This window comes from Ambystoma mexicanum, chromosome 11, assembly GCF_040938575.1.
Source record: "Ambystoma mexicanum isolate Mex_15411 chromosome 11, UKY_AmexF1_1, whole genome shotgun sequence".
In the NCBI taxonomy this organism is placed as follows: domain Eukaryota; kingdom Metazoa; phylum Chordata; class Amphibia; order Caudata; family Ambystomatidae; genus Ambystoma; species Ambystoma mexicanum.
Window position 1 is genome coordinate 1,314,663,888 of NC_090934.1, and position 19,717 is coordinate 1,314,683,604.

Sequence of the window (19,717 nt, forward strand, 5' to 3'; positions counted from 1 at the left end):
ATTTGGAGCCATAGCACACCCGGAGCCTTTCAGGGATTTCCAGGACATTCCTGCCAACAATCCACCTGCAGAAAACATCCATGGTGGCAGGTTCTGGCAGTGGAAGCACACAGAGTGCAATGCCAGAACCTAGAGAGCCAATCGTGGCTAAGCAGGACGGCACGCCCTCTCTCCGGGGATAACACTGAGAAAGAGAACGATGTGGTCCTGCCCAGGAGTGGGCCGTTCCAGAGGATCCTGAGCTCCGAGGAACGGAGCCAAACCTCAGTTTTGTTCCAAGATGCAAACCAGCAACAGCCCAGGAGTCCCGCCTGCACTACGTGAGACAAGGCCAACGCAGCCACGCCGGGCAGAGGAAATGATCCAAGTTGGCTGTGGAAGACGCTGCCAAGGGTCCACTTAGGCGCCCGGAGGCAGAGAGTGAAAGCCTTACATCTCTAGGGTAACACATATCGTTGCTAATTCAATTCATGCGGATTTCGGTTATTTATTGTCTCTTTTGGTGTGGGATTTGATTCAGGGCAATATCTTGGATTTGTTTCAGCATGTTATTTTTATTCCAATTTCAATTGGGTAATAATGGTAATGTGTGTAAATATTGGCCTATGTAAAACACTTTACTTTGCAGCGCTATATCAAAAACAAATTATTATTATTATTATTACAGTGCAGAATGGCTGGAAATCAATTAATTGCTGTTAAGTGCCCTGTTAAGAAAGGGCTGATGTTGTCAGGTACTTTCAGTTGGATTTAGCGACCCACCTTACAGCACCCCTCAATACTAATAATTGTGAGATAACCTCCAAGAGCATCTTAATCGATTCATGGCCAGGAGTACTACAGGTGGGGCGCATGCCAGCACTCACAGACTGCTTGAAAGTGTTTTTTAATTTTATTTTGTATCATATTGATGGTTTATAAACGTGCACATCAGGGCAATAGCAGGTTCTTGGCACAGCAGGAGAAAGCGGAGAGGGAGGCAAGCAGATTACAATCAATTGAACATAACATTAACGTTTTACAGGAGGTCAAGGGGGCATAAGTGGAGGGTGGGCAAAGTGGGGAAGAGATATCCTTTCAGAGTTGAGTGGCAACGATCAAGGAATCCAAATGTCCCCACGTGACAGTGGGAAGGAGGTGCTGTGGGATACACTAGGGTTACAGGAAAAGAAGGCTGTCAAGCTGTGGGGGTGCCCCTTCTGCATGTTGGCCAGGGGTGTGCATTTTTTCAGTGATGGGTACTTTTGGTGCTTGAGAAAGGTTCCACAGAGGAAGCAATGGAATTCAGAGTCCTCCTACCAGCCATAGACTGGAACAGCAGGTCACCCCACCAAGCGCCAACTGTGCCAAGCATAGTGGCCAGTGGGTAAGAGGCAGATTGGGAGTCCGTGGCTACTGAACAAGTGGCACCTCTCCGCAGGCATTCAAAATTCGGATGCAGGTCACGGCAAATAGCGATGCTGTAGTGTTTCCGCCATTTGCGGATAGCAAAAGGGAATCCGAACTGATAACGCCAGTGGCATTCACATTGACTTCAACTGAACAGTAACATATACATTACGCACGTTACGCAGGGTTCCCATTGGTTGTGGCAAGCATCCTACACCTCTACCATCACACATTGCGATTCTCCTTGGCTAAACTAACAGTAGGCTACGCTCTCATGCTGTGACAACGACGCTCTCATGCTGTGACGATGACGCTCTGTCGCTGTGACAGTGACGCTCTGACGCTGTGATAATGACGCTCAGACGCTGTGACAATGACGCTATGATGCTTTGACAATGATTATGAATTAGGATTTCGTTTTCATGCAGGACGTTGTGGAATTTGTCAAAGCTGCTTATAGAAGACGTGAAGACCATTTTGAGGTTTTAGGATAGGCTGTGATATCATGTTTTTGTGGTTCTGATGTATTGAATTTGTTAATTAATTGTTCTTAACCCAAAACCTACACCAGTGACTGCGCTGTGCTACTTGGAGGAACAAAACAGCTTCTGAATGTACATAGCCCGCATATATACAGTTGTATTTTTGGTGCTTATTTGTGGTAGACAACTTTGTTAACCAAAGTGCTATTGGGTGGCACCCGCTTTAAATTAGAAACCATGCAATACATGTCGGTCCCTCTTATGCCCACCTTCATAGGAATGCAATCATTTGTATTTGGCATTTTCTGTGAAGCTCTTGAAAATGCCTCCAGCCTGTTGCAGTTCCGGCTCAACTTGTTTCTTAGGCTTTTGATTGTTGGCAGGTACAGTACAGTATGTATTCAGAGCGAATTGAGGCCATTGTATTGTGCTGAAGTCATGGTGTGCTGACTGCTATGGTTTGGTGCACTTGCACACCTACCATGAGAAAGTACACAGCTGGAACAGGTTGGCTGCAGAGAGGAACCTTCTAGGCCTCCTCGCCCACGAGAGTTTACTAGAAAAGCTACTGAACGGCACAATACAAGGATGGCGTGTGAGCATGGTTGGAAAAGCCAAGCGGCGGGATTTGACCCCTGAACTTGCAAGGATCGTGGTCTTGCGGTGTGGGAGCGGCACACACAGGTCTGATAAGGTACCTTGCTCCCCTCTTAGGTCTGAAAATACCAACGTTTTTTGTTTATTAAACCCCCTTTAAACCACGTAGATATGCGGGGGAAGACCGCCACCGCCCCACCCATATTACTATAATATCCCATGCTCCCCACATATATATGTGGTGTAAAGGGGGTGTTTAAAAAAGAATTTCAGGCATTTCGGCGGTCGCAATTGCGAGGGCGACATTCTGGGCCATTACCTTTGGATTGGCTGTTTCTAAGTCAAAAGCCCACTAGCCATCGCTGAAGGAAGTTGTATGCTGGCTGCGACTTACACACCGTTTTGGTACTTGAAGGCTGCAGCTGCCTGAGGTCCCTGCTGTGTGCCTGTCAACCCACTTTCTGGCGTGCCAAGGTGCACTAGAGCAGCAGGGACAACTACCCCAATTCTCTGGCCATGGCATGAAAAGGCATTCTTTTGTGGGATGGTGATTGCGCCAGTGGTGAGTGTGGATGAGAGTTGGGCTTCATGGGCATGCAGCAGGGTGTGTGTGCGGATGCCTGTCTGTGTAAATGCCCCATTTGCTGAGCATGCCTTTGTTAATGTATGTACCAGCTATAGTGAAAGGCACCTCTGGCACAAAGAACATCAACCCCTCAGGAGGCTTAATGAGTGATGGAGCAAACCTTAGCGTATAGAGATGACTACTGAAAAATAGGGAAAATGTGGGCGATCTCAATGTCACCTGGCCTAGTAAGATCGCTGTCTCTGTCTTCCCTCTGTTCCCCTCCCTGGCCTCGTCGCGCCTTGAAACACTTGTGTATAGGCACGTTATAAATGCCATATCATATCATATCATATTAGGGATTACTGAGTTGCGGATTCAGTTTAGCTGACAATTTACTTTTGTTTCCTGATATACGAAAGAGATCTATGTCACACACATGATACCTAACTTCCTAACTGAATGTACCAGCCTGGCCTTCCCCCACAGATCCCTGAATATGCCCTCATGTTCCTACTATCATGTCTACCTCCATGCATTCTCCCAACTGCAAATGAATATTATCTTTTCCAGGTTCCTGTATCATTCGACTTCCCTCACCTCTCTGCTTCTCTGCAAACCCCTTGAACTGTCCCCTCCATGCTCTCACACCTTACCCTCCACTCCTTATTACTTCATGCCCCTCTCCCTACCACACACACACTGCATCTTCACACACACCCCTTGACATTCACAGTCGCCACTGGTCACATGGCTCACTCTTCCTCCTTTACGGCCCAATCAGAAAACTCTATATCAAGAAAGAACTTCCTGTGTACAAGACATTCAAAAGTCCCTTGCTCTGTAGTCGTTTCCTGTCATTACGAAAGAGCAAACTATTGTCCCCAAGTGAAAAACTGCAATTTGATTTTTTTGGGATCTCTTTTTCAAAGGCTTTTAACATGAGTCGAAAAGAGTGCAGCATCACTAAAAAAAAAGCACATATGAGCACTATATGGCCACCTGTGATCTCTGGAGAGAACGGCAGCGCTGTTCAATCATTATGATTTACTTAGCCTTTTTTAGTGAATTTGCTGAATAATCTACATTATAACGTTCTTGGCCTATGCCCGCGGTGGAATCAGTTACATTTATTGACCATTTTCAGGGAAGCATTTGACATTGAACAACTGCAGCTGAAATTTTGAAGTCCAACCACTTAATGCAATACATTTTTCAATTTGATGTTTTGGGATTCGGGTGATAAATCCCTTCTATTTGTATTTGGATTTGGATTTATTTACTTCTAGAGTGCCCACAACATTTTTGAATTGGTACACATTTAGTGAGAATGACATAAACAACAGGACACAAAAGAGAAGAGAAAGAACAAGAGAAACCAACAAGTAAAGAAATGATATGATGGTCCAATAAGCAGTCAAGGGGAAGTTCGAGTAACATGATGTGTTGCTACAAGACAAAAACCCAGCCACCCCCCAACCAAAAAATAAACTTTTGGGGGAGGCAGATATTAAAAATGGCAAAGTCATCATGCACACGCAAACAAAAGCAGTCTGACCAAGCCAAACTCGTGCAGCTGTCTCCAAACTCCAATCCTTCGACCTCCTTCGACATTGAAAATGCCAATCAGATATGTTGAATGAAACCAATAAATTACCCGAATATATCAATGTAGTATCTCAGGGCAAATGATTATGCTTTTTTGTGTCTTTATTGAGTACGAGGCAAGATGTGGAGGGGTTGGGATGATTCTTTGCGCTTATTTTGGGTTACTTGTTTGCTTTTGCGATCATGTTATGTGTTTGTTTTAGGTGTAATAATTCTACTCAAAATGAATTGAGGTTTTTTATTTCAAAAGACAGATGTGTTCTGATTTGTGGGCCTTTGGAGGCTGGTGTTTAGATGGGGTTTCACAAGCTTTTCCTTACAATGAAAGGAGACCAGGGAGGAGCCTCCCGTGAGCGGATGTTATAATGTTGTGTAGTATTGGCATTTAAACAGTGCACCACTGCCATTTGCACAGTCTGCAGGTGCTCTGGCGGGTCTGAAAGAGATGGGCTTCAGGCGGGGGACTATTTGGGAGAACCTGGGGCATGCAAGAATGCTTTACTGTCATGATGATGCACGCAGTCCAGAGGTACCGAGATACTATGCACAGGTTTGTTTCTTGATGGTATAGATCGAGGGTATAGTGACCATTATGTCCAGAAGGGAGCTTCTTATATCCATGGTGTCAAGATGATTTGGCCGGGATGGGGGGTATGTGAGCCATTGTAGAGGCATATAGTTGTGTTGCTTGAAGTCTGCAGGGAGGGATTATAAATTGCCTTGTGAGTGGCGGGGTTGGTGAGAATATGGTGTGGCAAAGATGTTGATAGTGTTAATAAGGGGAGGTGAGATGCAGTTAATATCATTCCTTGGATCTGTTAGGATGAATAGATGTGTATACATATTACACGAGGATGCAAGAATTCATAAGGACCCATGCTTATATAGGGTAGATGGAACGTTTAAGGTTTTTTTTTTTAAACATCAAGATCAGTAATTTGGCAGATCATTAGGTGCAGTTCCAGCTAAGTGGGTGCCTATCTGGTAAAAGAGATTTGGTAACAATAGACATATGCCATGTTATTCAGACTTGTACTACGCTCCTCCCCCAAAATGCATATTTGCCAGGCATTCTTGTGGTTCTGAAATTAGGTGAGGTCTATCGGAGTGAGGGAATATCCACATAATGAGTGTGGCCCTTGCCCTAATACTGAACGGTTGTGCCAGTTAGGGCTTGTGCCATGAAACTGACCGGGAAAGTGCAGCAGATGAAATTATTTGGAGTCCTATGGGAGGCATCGTTGGTCTTGCCGGGAGCTGGCACCACGGCCGGCATGATTATGATGCTCTTGGCTTCTGCAGGGTGAAGTTGTAGATGGGCGGTTGCAATCAGTAGTCTGAGATGTCTGATGCAATGGTGTGAATTGATAGGCTGGTCCTGCAGTTAGATTGCTAGCTTGAAATATCGGAAAGCCAGGTTGTTTAATGGATTTCCTGAAAGTTAGGTAATCGTCTATTGTGTGGACACATCTGGCATGGTCTCAAGAAGTACATCCTTGCTCGACCTCAATGTCCAATTTCACTTGCAAGTTCACATGTTGCGATGTGTGGCAACCATGCTCCATGTCATGTCCATGGATATCTCTATGGGCGATGCATAATGCTTTTAAGTTAATCATTTTCTTGACTGGGGACCAGTGGAGAGGTCTGTGAGCTGGCGTGATGTCCTCTCTCCTGTTAAGTCTGAGAAGAAGACTTGCTGCAGTGTTCTGTATCTATTGGAGCATCTTGGTGAGGTAGACTGGCATTGTCATGTTTAATTCTATTGGCTTAGTCAATCCTAAACAGGACAAGGGAAATGATAGCAAGAAAGTGTATATGTTTGTTCAAGAGATCCACCCTGTCTCCAGTAGTGAAAGTCCCTACGGTGAAGGGAGAATCAGAGAGCACCAAGAAAAGTTCACTGCCCTCAGTGGCATGGCTGCCATTACTGGGGTCCAGATTATATTTGGACATTAAAAACAAATTAAAGAACCACTATGAGCTCTCATAGAAAAATATATATATATCTATGCTTACACTGAAAGGGCACTTTCCAACAGTGTCTATTCCCACTTCGGAATAATCACCCCCTTTCTCCACACATCCTAATGTCACTCTGCCCAGTTTAACCGTGTTGCCTATCGTTTTCTCTTTCCACTTCCCTGTGATGTGGACCTGACTACATTTCTGCAGAAAACATACTTTCCTACTTCGTTCCTTCTCCCCCACATTTTTTGTGATGACCACATTCCTGGGCTCCCTTAATGCTGACATCAGAAGCAGTAGACAGAGGCCTCTGGTCTTATTTGGTGTCCACCCAGACTCACAGCAGGAGACATCGCTACCATCTCATATGCAGTTTAGATTTTGCTCTCCCATTTCACTGCAGCCTCATGCAGAGGCAAGATGTTTTCTGCACACTGCCATTCATATTCTCGCTGTTTCTTTTTAAATGGGTGTATGTAATGCATGAAAATATAAGAATGGCTGGACTGTGCAAATGTAGCAGAGCCTCTATACTGGCCCACAGAGAAACTCATCCGGATGAAGTATCAATTTGGCTCTAGATTCTTGTATGCACAATATTCATAACCGCCATATGTAAACATGATGTGCAAATGAGAATAACAGGGTTGTTCCCAATGTCAATCCGTGTGCACTTGCTCATCATAATAAGATGCATAGTGGCTGGGGCCTTGCCATTCCACGGCACAGTTACTTGGCCAAGAGCACTAGCCTTCATGAATAACATCCAAATCACGGTGCCTGGGCCACCGCCCAATGCCAAAACCTCCTGGCCAAGTGCCCATTAAAAAGACCACATACCCTGCCCCGTGGGCCCTATAGGACAGTTAACTAAGCTGCGGTATTCCCAAAGCGCACACCCCTGGCAGGACTGGTGAAGGCCACTGGTGATGGGGGCACTGAGGCTGATTGAGCAGTGCCTGGGGTGTGGATGCAGTCCATGAGCAATGCAGGAAAGGTCCATAAACAACGTTCTGCTACAGCAGATATTTTTGTAAACAATAAATCGGTTGTGAAACATTCTGATTGTAGTAGAGCAGTACACCTATTCTGGAACCTCATAACTCTTCTAGAACAATGGAAATGTCTGGGGCATTAGAACTGCTCTAGAACAGGAAAACTGTTCTGCAGCAGGACCATGGTTTGCCACAAGGATGTGTAAAGCGATGATATGGCCTGGCCACATGTCCTCTGGGAACTGTGGTTAGAGATTTGTGTCCCTGAGGGTACATCACATTGGACGTGGCCTGCAGCCATATTCCGTGACCACTTCAGCCAATGGTGCTGTGCCTATGACATGAGCTACGGTCCTGGTAATTGCACACAAAAACATGGCCCCATTCACCAGAATGCTCTAATAAATTGTCTTAATGGTAGCATTCAAGTGAAGTATGTGTCCTGGTGTAAAGACTGGAGGGGGGTATATGTATTTCTGCCCTCTATATGGCAGAGCCAAGGCAAAGAGCACCCCAGCCAAGGTTCTCTATTGTGGTAGAAACGGACGAGCAACCAAGGCTTAAGCTCTCAGGAGGTGATGCAGGCTGGTTTTTAAGTACAGTGAGTCCTCAAGCCCCCATAAAAGAATGTCCACACACTATGTTAAGTGCTAACACAGCTCTTTATATAACAATAAGGTTCAGAGATATATAAACAATTAATAACAAACTTTGTGCTCTGGTAATTCTAATATGGCAAATATATACAATGTCTATGTGGTACCCCACTTAGCTTTAGATTCCTTTAAAATGCTGACAGTTAAAATGGCATACAAATCATGCAGTAAGAGGTAACGGCATAGATCATAAGGAAGGAAGGCAGGTTAGGTTAAACAATGGCAGAATGTTTCTTTTGCTACTAAGACACAACTCTGAGTGAGGATCCTCCCACCTGGGCAACCTGTAATAAATGTATTAACAAGCCCAGTCCATTAATGTTTAATCAGTCTTGTTTCCTGGTCATAAAGTTCAACTACTCCAATGTACCTGAGATAGAAGAGTTTCTTCGACGGTTTGTTGACGGATCCCTTCGAGAGTGGACTTCCTTTAAAGCAGGACCCACAGGGTGTCGAGATCCTCAAAGAAAAGTGGCACACTGGCGTCGAGACATCCACTTCGACCTTTGCGGTGCTCTTCGATGATCGCTCGAGGAAGTCCTGGGAAGAAGAGGCATACGGTCCACCTCAATGCAAAGTGTTTGGTGGTGCAAAGAAGACTCGGTGATGGATGAAGGCCGAGCGTCGGGTGTTGGGAGATGCTTCAGCGATCCTCTGGCCTGTCGGTGCTGCTGCACGTACCTCGGGATAGCTTTGGGGATCGGGACTCGACCAAGGGCTGACTCTGTCAGTGTCCTCGGGGCATCTTTGTCAGCTTTGGGTGGCAGGAAACCCACCGGCAGACTCAATGTCCCAGCACTTTACTTCAAGATTCTCGGCAGACCCCTTCTCCGATCGACAGCCTTTTGGGACTGGCTTCCAGGGTACCTCGATGAAGAGCAGCAGTTTTGCACGATGGTCCCTTGTAACTCGGGGAGAGGTCTCCTAGACAAGTCCTCTCTCAGATCAGTCCTCGACAAGCTCTACAGCTTTAAGATTTAATTGAAAGAAATGCTGCAGCAATTCTTCTTCTTCTTCTTCTTCCAGCTGGGCTTCAAGGATGAGCTTCAAGTTTTGACTTCAGCTTCTGAACAAATTGGTAAGTGAGAGGTCCCCAGATATACACATCTGTCCCTCATTCACTCTGACCGAGTCAGGCTCAGTCAGCCAATCACACAGAAGGACATTCATGCAGGCAGGCAGCCAATCAGGCTCACATGCATTCAGGCTATTCACTTCCACCCAGCCACCCATAACAAGGAATGTGGATTGGGGCAAGCACCCAGCATTTCTGACCAATACTCTACATGCATGTCAGCTTCAGGCAGGGCTGTCACATTCATTGTGTCACACAGACAGAAACCATACACCCATAACATAGAATGCATGTTCATCACACACTATATTCACAAAGGTCCCACCCCAAGGGTGTACCCACAACACACATTCACTGGAAAGGCTCCAGCCAGTCTGGCCTGGAATTCCTCACAATACCATCTATGGTTCTTCCACCCAAAACCTAGTCAGGAGAAGGGACAGAGTCAAGGCTTCCCAGGGCTTTGGGAAAACAAGGTAACAGGCAAATGAAATCAAGAGGCACCAGGGCCATTTTGCCCTCTATCAGAAATCCACTGATTCCTATGGCAGGCACTGGGTATCCCAAAATAGAAGATACTCAGAGCACCTGTCACATTCAGCATGGAGCTGCCACAAGCCCATGCTCTGCTCTTTGGGCAACACACAGGTGCCCAAAAATATACACTAGGGGTACAGGGTTGTACCCTCACCCATGGGCGCCATGAGGGTATCCCAAGGGTCTCTGTTCACCATGACCAACAAGAGGAAGAGCTGAACTGCCAGGAGTCCCAGCTGAATTCCTCTGAAGAAAACAACACAGAACACACATGATAAGGGAGCACAGGACAAGGACATGGAGTCCCTGTCCCTCCAATGCATTTCCAGCATCACACCTGGGCACATTGATGCCACATTCAGTACCTAAATTGATTGTTATTATGACCCTACCTCAAGTGCCCATTGTCTGGGACTATGCACAACAGACATGATGCTCCTGCTTGTGGTCAAGGCCGGTGGTCACTATGCACACAGCATGGCATTTGATGATGCACAAACACAATGGAGGTACCTGACACCTTCTTGCCCAGGTTTGATGTCAATCGATGGTTGTGCTACATGTAGCCCAAAATTACCCATAGGAAAATGAATGAAAATTGTTGCGTTTTACATTACTAATAACTCCCCTGTGCCCCTTGGACAGAAATATTCAAAGCTCCAAAGGAATAACCAGAAAGGGTTGCATTACTTCTTTGGAGTGTTTCATGCAGTCCTGTCTATGTGAGCCAATGTGGAATTAAATGTCATTTTTGGACCCATACACTGCCTATATCTTTGTTGTTTTGTGAAGAAATTGACACATCTTTCCAAAGAAATTCAAAGTCTGAGATGTTCTGCTGTTCAGGCTGAGGAAGATGGAGTGAACTAGCAAAAAGTGTTTTGGGACCCCCTGTCGACGACTCCTATAAGAAAGTGAAGTGGGTGAGTAATGACATACACGATCCAATATCCTTATGTGATTTTTATTAAGGATTAGAGATCAAGTAGCAAAATAGAAGACCCCACCGACACCACTCTGTCAGCCTCCAGCAGCAGGAACAAGTGCTCTTTCCAATGTCCCCACTTGAACCATAAAATTCCTAATCCCATTCTATATTACCTCACACAAACCTAACATTCCATACATTCTATGAATGCACCCAGCTGACTACAGCTGGCTCCATACTATACCCCCCAAAAAAAGAAATAGCAAGAACAGAAGGTGATAATTGTAGAAAACGCAATATATAAACCATTTGCAAATAACTACAACACTACAATTTCTTAACTTTTTGTATACCACAAAATCTTACCCCTACCACTCCTCCTAACTTCACCATCAACTCTACCATCAATACTCACAGTCAACACCTCAATATGTAACATGTCGCTTCTCCCACTCACATCACTACTCTCCTCCATTTTAGCACTACTTTCTTTCCACAGCTCATAGTTCCAAAGGTCCCATGTCCTCTCACTCTTCTCAACCCTCTTTAACACTCCTTCTCCATTCGCCCATTTAATAATCCTACTAAGATTTCAGACTGTGCCATCCTCCACCTTAACAGCACTTCTAAAACATTGCACCACTTTAATAGGACCAAAAAATCTCAACAAACCTTTCCTACTTTCTCTGCCCTTCCTCACTCTCACAAAATCAGCAACCAACAGTTTCCTATGCCTTACTTCTCTTTTTAATGCTACATTGTTCTTTCTCTGCATTTCCATCATCCATTCAGCCACAAAATCTTCACGCACACTCTTAGTACCCAATCTTCCATTCATCCATAAAGTATACAGTCTACTGTTGGGCTCTCTGCCCCTCATAAGCGGGAAAGGCGACACAACTGTGGCTCTATGTGGATTCACTCTTATGCTACAAACAAAGCACATAAACAACCCTTCCAATTAAGACCATTGACTTAAGCTAGCTGTATACATTTCCTCACCACCCTATTCAGCCTTTCCACCATGCCATTTGTTTCCGGGTAATATACTGGTGAATGTTTCCAATGAAAACTCATTTTTGTAGAAAACTCTCTTATTTCTGTGAAATCGAATTGAGGACCATTGTCACTCAGTATTTCCATCAGCACACCGTCCTTTCTAAAATAAAAAATCCAAAAAATGTATCACCTTCTTTGACATCAATCCGTCCACAATCACCACTTCTGGCCAACATGTGTACCTATCAATCATCACAATCAGAAAACAATTACCATGTCCCAAACCTTCATTTGGACCCAAAATGTCAATACTCAATTCCAGGCATTGTCCTTTTGGTACCAGAATAGATGTCAACGGTAACCTTCTAGTTGACATCTATTCCTTCCTCATATTTTTATCACAATTGCTGCATTGATGTTGATATTGATATTTTATTTGTATCGCGCTCGTACACAAGTGTTTCAGAGCTTGACGAAGCAAGGGAGGGGAACAAGGGAGAACAAAAACAATGATCTTACTAGGCCCAGTGACATTGAGAACGTGCAAGTGCAAGGGAGGGGGAGAGGTGGAAAGTTCTGAGCAAAAATAAAAATAAGTAAATAAAACATGAATAAATAACAAAAAGCATCAAACAGTGGTAAGGCAGCCAGCAAGTGCTAGGAATAAGGCAACAGACAGGGTGTGTCTGAATAAGTGCAGAAAAAGAGAGGGAGGGGGACTGTAGGGTTACATATACAAACCCCAGTACAAGGGATTGTCTGGAGGCAGTGCAGGTGGGTGGCAGGGTGAGCAGGTACCTGGGCCCTAAAGACAAAGGGAGACCAGGTACACGATGCTGAGACAGAACAGATCAACAGGGGAGAGGAGGAGAGAAGGTAGAAGCAAAGAGGAATGTCTTGAGGTTCTTCCAGAACCAGAGATGGTTCTCCTCAAGTTTGAGAGTGGCAGGGAGGCTGTCTCAGAGGGAGGCCACATCTGAAGACAGAGAGCTACCCCCCGCTCGTTTCTTAGAAAAACGACTGACCCTGAGGGAGTTAGAAGTGGACGAGCAAAGGGCTCGGGAGGGAAGGTATTTATGGAGGGACAACTGAAGGTATTTTGGATCCAGGCCCTAGAAAGCCTTGTGGACAATGCAAAGGGTCTTGAATTTAATCCTTGCAGCCACTGGGAGCCAGTGACCAGATTTCAGGGCTGCAGAGATATGATCCCAGGGCTTGAGGGCAAGGACAAGTCTTGCAGTCCTATTCTGGATAAGTTGCAAAGTACGGAGAGTATAAGCAGGTAGATTTAGAAGGAGGCTGTTGCAATAGTCCAACCTTGAGAAAACCAGGGCTCGAGAGACAGTGAGCTTCTGGAGGAAGGAAAGGAAAGGCAAAAGACCTCTGAGGAGGTGCAGTAGGAAGTTTGACTTTTTTGAGACATCAGAGATATGGGCAGTGACGGAAAGCGCGAAGTCAAAGATTACCCCGAGGTTCTTGGCCTCGCAGGTGGGGGTAGAAGGAGGGCTGCGTGGCACACATCGTTGAATAACTCTTTTAATTTGAACATCCATTGCTTTCCAGCAACATTTTTCTCTCACTTTCTTTTTAGTTACAGTAATACCTGGATGACCTCCATGTGCCATACTCAACAAACCATCCTCCCTGACTTTCATCTCCCATTATTCATTCAAAGCTATGTTTACACCACACACTTGCCCCTCAACCTCGTTAAGCTCCTCCTTTGATACACTATCTTTATTTGGCATGCACAATAAAAAACAGAAATAGAGTTCTTTTTGCCTGCAAATATTCCACCTCACAGTTGTACTCAATCTGTCTCAAGCTCAAACCTGCAATTCTTGGCATAGCTCTGATCATGCCATTGACTGTCAAAACCTCCACAAACGGTTTGTAGTCACTTCTTATAAAAAATGTGTCACCCATACATACTGTCTCTAACGTTCTTCACCCCAGCAGCATGCTAACAACTCTCTTTCAATTACCAAGTACCTCGTCTCAGTATCTGTCACTGCTCTGGATGCAAACATCACCACTTTCTCTTGTTCCCCATCCCTCTGCGATAGCAATGGAGCCAGACCTTCCACAGTGATTATGTTATGTTATGTTATGTTATTTTGCACTTATATAGCGCCTTATATACCATTGGTATGGTCTGAAGGCGCTGGTAGGTTGAACGCCCTTGGGAACCGCAGTTCAGATCAGTAGAGAGAGTAGGGAGAGTCAAAAAGGTGCGTGTGAGCACCGGATATGTGTGCAGCTCGTGCGGCACTTGTGTAATAGCTGCTTCTTATCGGTAGGTGTGGTGGTTGAGAGATCAGGAGAATGTGTTCGTTCTGGCAGGATTTATCCGGAACGGATGTGGCTGCGTTAGGCCTGAGGAAAACGCCTGGCTGGGGGTGTGAGACCAGCAGTGTTTACATAGAATGATGTGGAGTAAGCGGCGGATGTTCGTATGAGAACAGTTATACCGAATGGTGTCATAGTATCACTGTGTTCTAGTTGAGTGGTGATGTAAAGGAGAGAGTAAGCGTGGTGGTGTGATATGATGGGTTATATGCTTTTTCAATGTGCAAACTTCTAAATGCAACTTTCCAGAGAGGCTACTGGGCGAAACTTCTAAGTACAATTTTCCACACAGAGGCTATTGGGTACACTTCTAAATTCAATCAACTTTTTCCACCTGGAAACGAAACCTCCCAAAACCTCCCAACAAAGGTGCTTCATGTATGCATTTCTTTACACAATATACTGCAACCTTATGTTTGTCCATCGACTCAAATGGTGTGACTTTCTTCATGAACTCTCTCAACGGGTGAGTAATTACAGCAAATTTCTCAATTAATTTGTTATAATATTCGGCTAAACCTAAAAAGGAGTGCAGAGTTTCCTTATTGCATGGGCAAGGTGCCTTCTAATTGCCTCCATGGCCTTGAATCTGGGTTTATACCCTGCCTTTGGATAAGATGTGCCCTAAGTAGTCCATCTCATATTTGCCAGATTTACATTTACTGTATTCCACTGTCAAACCTTTTTCCTCAGGTTTCTCAAACACCTTACATAAACTTACATTGTGTTCGCTTTCACCCACTCTATACAGCAAGATGTCATCTTGGAACACCTATACACCTGGTATACCGTCTAACAGATGCGTCATTACCCTTTGAAATACAGTGCCCGCTGATGCTAAACCAAATGGCATGCCTAGGTAATGATATCATCCAAATGATGTGATGAATGTAGCATACCTCCTTGATTCAGCATACAACTATATCTGGTGATACGCCACTGATAAATCAATTGTGGAAAACATGTTTGCATCACCTACCAGGTTTAACATTTCCGATATGACAAGTAAGGGATATTTTTCTACAACAATTACATTATTCAATTCTCTAGATCATTTAGGTTTGTATTTTTACGACTATTAATGATATGTGTCACGTTTGTATAATATGTCTTGGAAATAAAAAAATGTAAACACAATTCTCTAAAATCAATGCAAATTCTCACCTTCCCATTCGTCTTCCTTACACTACTAAGGAATATATCCACTCCGAAGCAACCACCTCCTCAATCACACCTTCCCTTTCGAGCCTAACTAGTTCTTCTTTCACTTCTTCTCTCAAAGCAATGGGTATATGTCACACCACACAGTAGGTGACATGGTTTTGTGCCAGGCTTAAGCTCAATCTTGTGCGAGTATCGTTTTAGTCTTCCAATGCTACCAGTGAACACTCCGGGAAGTATTTCTCTCTCCTTACCCTGCTCATACTTAATCAGTATCTACTCCGCTGGTTAATACAATTGAAACAGCCGCTTCACCCCTGAACTGAGTTTGATTTTTAACTTTGCTTTATCTTCCCATCTAAACACCTTCACTCCTTTCATAGCTACAAACACCTCCACTTCTGCTATTCTTCAACAATAGCCATTTGGTACCCCATTAATTTACTCATAGACCCTTCAAATGCTCCGGGATTCCTTATATCAGGCTTTTTAAAGTTCTGAACTGTATCCCTTTCTGAGCATTAGTTCCGTATTTATACGATCAATCTTAAATCTACTTTTGGGTGCTTTTTTTCCTTTTTCTGCGCACAATGGTGACAACCTCTACTTCTTGTTCATCGTTATCATTATCTTCTTATTCTTCTTGAATCCATTTTACTTGACTTCCTTGTTTCCTGTTTTTACACACTACACCAAAACGACCCCTCAGGCCACAGTTGCAGCATTTCTTATTCAAAGCTTGACACATTTGAGAGTTAGCATAGTTCCCCTTTCTACCACATCGATACCACATCCCATTCATTGTTCTTATTTTCTCGCCTTGCATAGCTTCTTACGATTTTCCTCCCTTATTAAAATCCTTATTTTTATGTTCCTTGTATTTCACCAATGTAGCCTTCACTTCTTTGGGCTTCACAGCTGTGATTTTTCCTGGTTTTGTTATGTCCTTCTTGGCTTTCACACAAATCATGGTGTGCTCCACCTTGCTTGCAATTACGATTGTTTCTTCTAGTGAAGGATCTCTGCAGATCCACATCCTTTTCTGTACCACATTGCTATTGGAATGTATTGTGATTTGCTCTCTGGTGAGGTCCTCTTGTGTCAGTCCTCTTCCAAAATTGCATGTCAATGCAAATTTTATCAGTGCACTAACATATTCATCCACGGTTTCATTTATTTCCTGCTTTCTGGTATAGAAGTAGTACCTGTTCACTGCCACAGTCATTTTAGGTTAATTGTATATATCCAAACTTTTCAATACCTGTTCATATTTATCAAATTCATCCCCCTCATCTATCCTCAATTGTGGCAGTTGTCTGTAAATTCTATGTCCTTCAGGGCCAAAAGAGTGTAAAAGTAATGTCTTCTTTTTAGCCGGAGTGAAGTTTTCATTTTCAATTGTTCCTATATAGTTGCCCCAATATGCCCTCCATTCTCTCCATGGTATTGAGGGGATCAGCAGCTATAGCCAAAAATTATTGAGGGGGGTGTATGGTTACTCCTTGCATTTTTGTTTTAAATGAAAGAAACAGAAAAATATGTTTTTATCTGTAACAGCTGCCTTATGGATGGCTTGACTTGATATGAAAACGTGCATTCAGTAGAGATTGCTCAATTAACGTGCAGACGTAGTATACTGCACACAGATCACTGTGTGCCTTCTCCTTAAAATCAGAAATGTCCGGCTCCGCATGCAGCGCAACATTTCTGATAGCGGGTTGTCACGGCAAACAAATAAAACAAAGCGGCTCCTAAAATGGCCGCTGCACATACGCAGCGTTTTGTCGTCCTTACCTCATGCTTGAGGAAGCATAGAAGCATTGTCCAGGAAACAACAGCGCTGGCCCCACACTGCCTTGCATGTGCGTGGATGTGCGCATGGGCAAGAGCTTGCGCCTGTTGTTTTAATGTCCCGGCAGGGGCAATGTCCCAAATAGTGGTGAAGTCTCCTCTCGAAACTCCTTTCTTGTAGGGGAATCTATATGCGCCTCACTCCAACTTGATGTGCCTGACTTCTCTGCTTCTGGTACCGACAGGCGTTTGCATTGTGTCGCAGTGCCGCCGCTGGATGATGGGGGAAGAAGGCACTTTCACTGCTATGCTGTGCTATCATCACCATCTTGAGCATGGCCACTGAGGAAGGCCTGTGCCATTGTCTACTTGAAGGCTGTAATGTGGAGACTACCCACATGTCACCAAATGAAATGGGTTGGTAATGACATACACGATCCAATATCCTTTTTTATTAAGGATTGCAGTTCACGTAGCAAAGTCGAACACCCCACCGACACCACTCCGTCAGCCTCCAGCAGCAGAAACAACTGCTCTTTCAACAGTCCCCACTTGAACCATAACCTTCCTAATTCCATTCTATATTACGGCAATAAACCCTGAGACTGCGGGCCATTACCGCATAAGGTAATGCCCCCGGGACCCATAGTAACAGGCACGAGTGTACGGAGGGTCTTAACGAAGGCAACTACACATAGTTCCTTCTCCCTTTCCATGGTGGGCAATTCCGTAATGAAAATGTTGCGTCGGGACCAGAGCGAGCTGCACGCCATTGTGTGCTTGGGATTACCGTGCAGTAAGACTTGCAATGTAGTTAATCACAGGTAGGTTCTTCTCTAGTTTTTTCCATGCTGGGAAATACCTGACACACACCTAACATTACATGCATTCTATGCATGCACCAAGCTGACTCCAGCTGGATCCATATTAGAGAAACTTAAATTGAAGGACCGTTATGGTTACATTAAAAAACCTAAAAAAGGACTGCAATTTACCAAGTATTACTACCAACTCAACTATAACCTGCCCCCCACACACTGGTTCCATGTCTTAAAATCGCGGAAAAAATGGCTGTGTATACAAAATATTGCGGCAAAAATGCAGTGGTTTTGCCGCCACATTCATGTTTAGGATGCGGGGGACACCCCCACAACCCCTGGACCCATTATATCATTTAAGGGGATTGGGGGCCACCTCCGCAAGCCCCGCTCCCCTTAAATGGTATAATGGGGTATACCTTTACCGGGTCAAGCCGCAGCATTTTTGCCTCAATTTTTTTAACCAGCGACATTTTCCCTGCGATTTTATTACCTGATACCCACACACTATGACATCCCAAATGACATCACAGATGTTATCCACAGCACTATATAGCTTTGTGGTTACTTAAAGAAAAATATGGATGTCAGTTTTGAGGAGAATTGACTTACGATTGCACATTTACAGATGGTGGAGGTATTGCCCCAAAGGGTGCCTGTAAAATAGCACAAAGATTAGAACAAGTAGTTAGCCAGTTTATGGGGGTAAAAAAGGTGGGACAAAATAAACAGAAAAATATATATATAAGAAACTGCTGACTTACAGAGATAAAATTAACCTAACAGGGCAAGTGCTTCAAACTAAAGCGGAGTATAGTATACATATACAAAATTACATTAATATTTAGCATCACTGGAGGGAGTGGTGGGGTCTTGTAGAGAGGACGTGAGGGAGAGCAGTGTGAGCTCCCTCTTTGGAAAGTAAGTGAAGTGTTTAAACATAGCTTTGAAGAGCCTCACAGTTGGGCTGGCTCTGATTGTGATAGGCAGAAGGGTCCACTGAAGCGGGGCAAATATGAGAAGAATTGGAGCTGGAAGAGGTTCAGGGCAGTCATGGGATAGTAAGGTTGAGTGCAGAGGAGCGGAATGGGAAAGATTGCCATCTGACATGGTTGTAGAAGGCCTGGCTGTTTAAGTTGTATTACTAATAAAATGATGCAGCTAATCGATCTCAGAAGGGTGGCCTGCTAAACAGACACCCCTTCAGACTCTATGCCAAAAACATAATGTACACATGTGCCCTGCACCATCAGTCTCCTGATCTGCAGCTCCTGCTCTTCAGTGGCATAGGGCAGGGTCAGAGGACGCAGATGCCCTGTTTGACAACTGCTGTAAAAGCAAAGTCACTGCAGACAGAGGTAGGATTTAAATCTGCATCTCTGATCCCAAACTATAAAATAAATATGACAACCTGCCACCTAGTGGCAGGGTAATCTTAAACAATAACCCATAGCTGTGGTTTGGTATTGTGGCTGGTAGCTCACATAATTATTAAAGCCACATTCTATTTGTATCATATTCATAATAATAATTTAGCATTTATATAGTGCTGCGAACCCTCGGGTATCTGAGCGCTACTTATTATTACCCACGGTGTGTGGGGCTCATTTATCAACCTCAGAAGGATGAAAGGCTGAGTTTGGCCCTGCCAGGATTCAAACCTGCATCAGCAGGCTCTGCATAGATGTCAAAGCAAGCGCTCTACTCGCTGTGCTATCGGACCTGCTGTGCTATCATGCCAACATTGTGACGCCAGCTGTTGACAGGGTGTGTTTATTGTCTCTAGGAGGCTTATATCT

General features: G+C 44.4%; 1 protein-coding gene across 1 annotated transcript in view; it reads left to right on the plus strand.

Annotated features, from left to right (window-relative positions):
- The first annotated feature begins 244 nt into the window (after window positions 1–244).
- TNFAIP8L3 (TNF alpha induced protein 8 like 3) overlaps window positions 245–19,717 on the plus strand; it is a 361,911-nt gene continuing 342,438 nt past the window's right edge. Inside the window, exon 1 of the mRNA XM_069624811.1 lies at window positions 245–442. The gene's annotated coding sequence lies outside the window, so the exon portion shown is untranslated. The remainder of the gene's footprint in view (window positions 443–19,717) is intronic.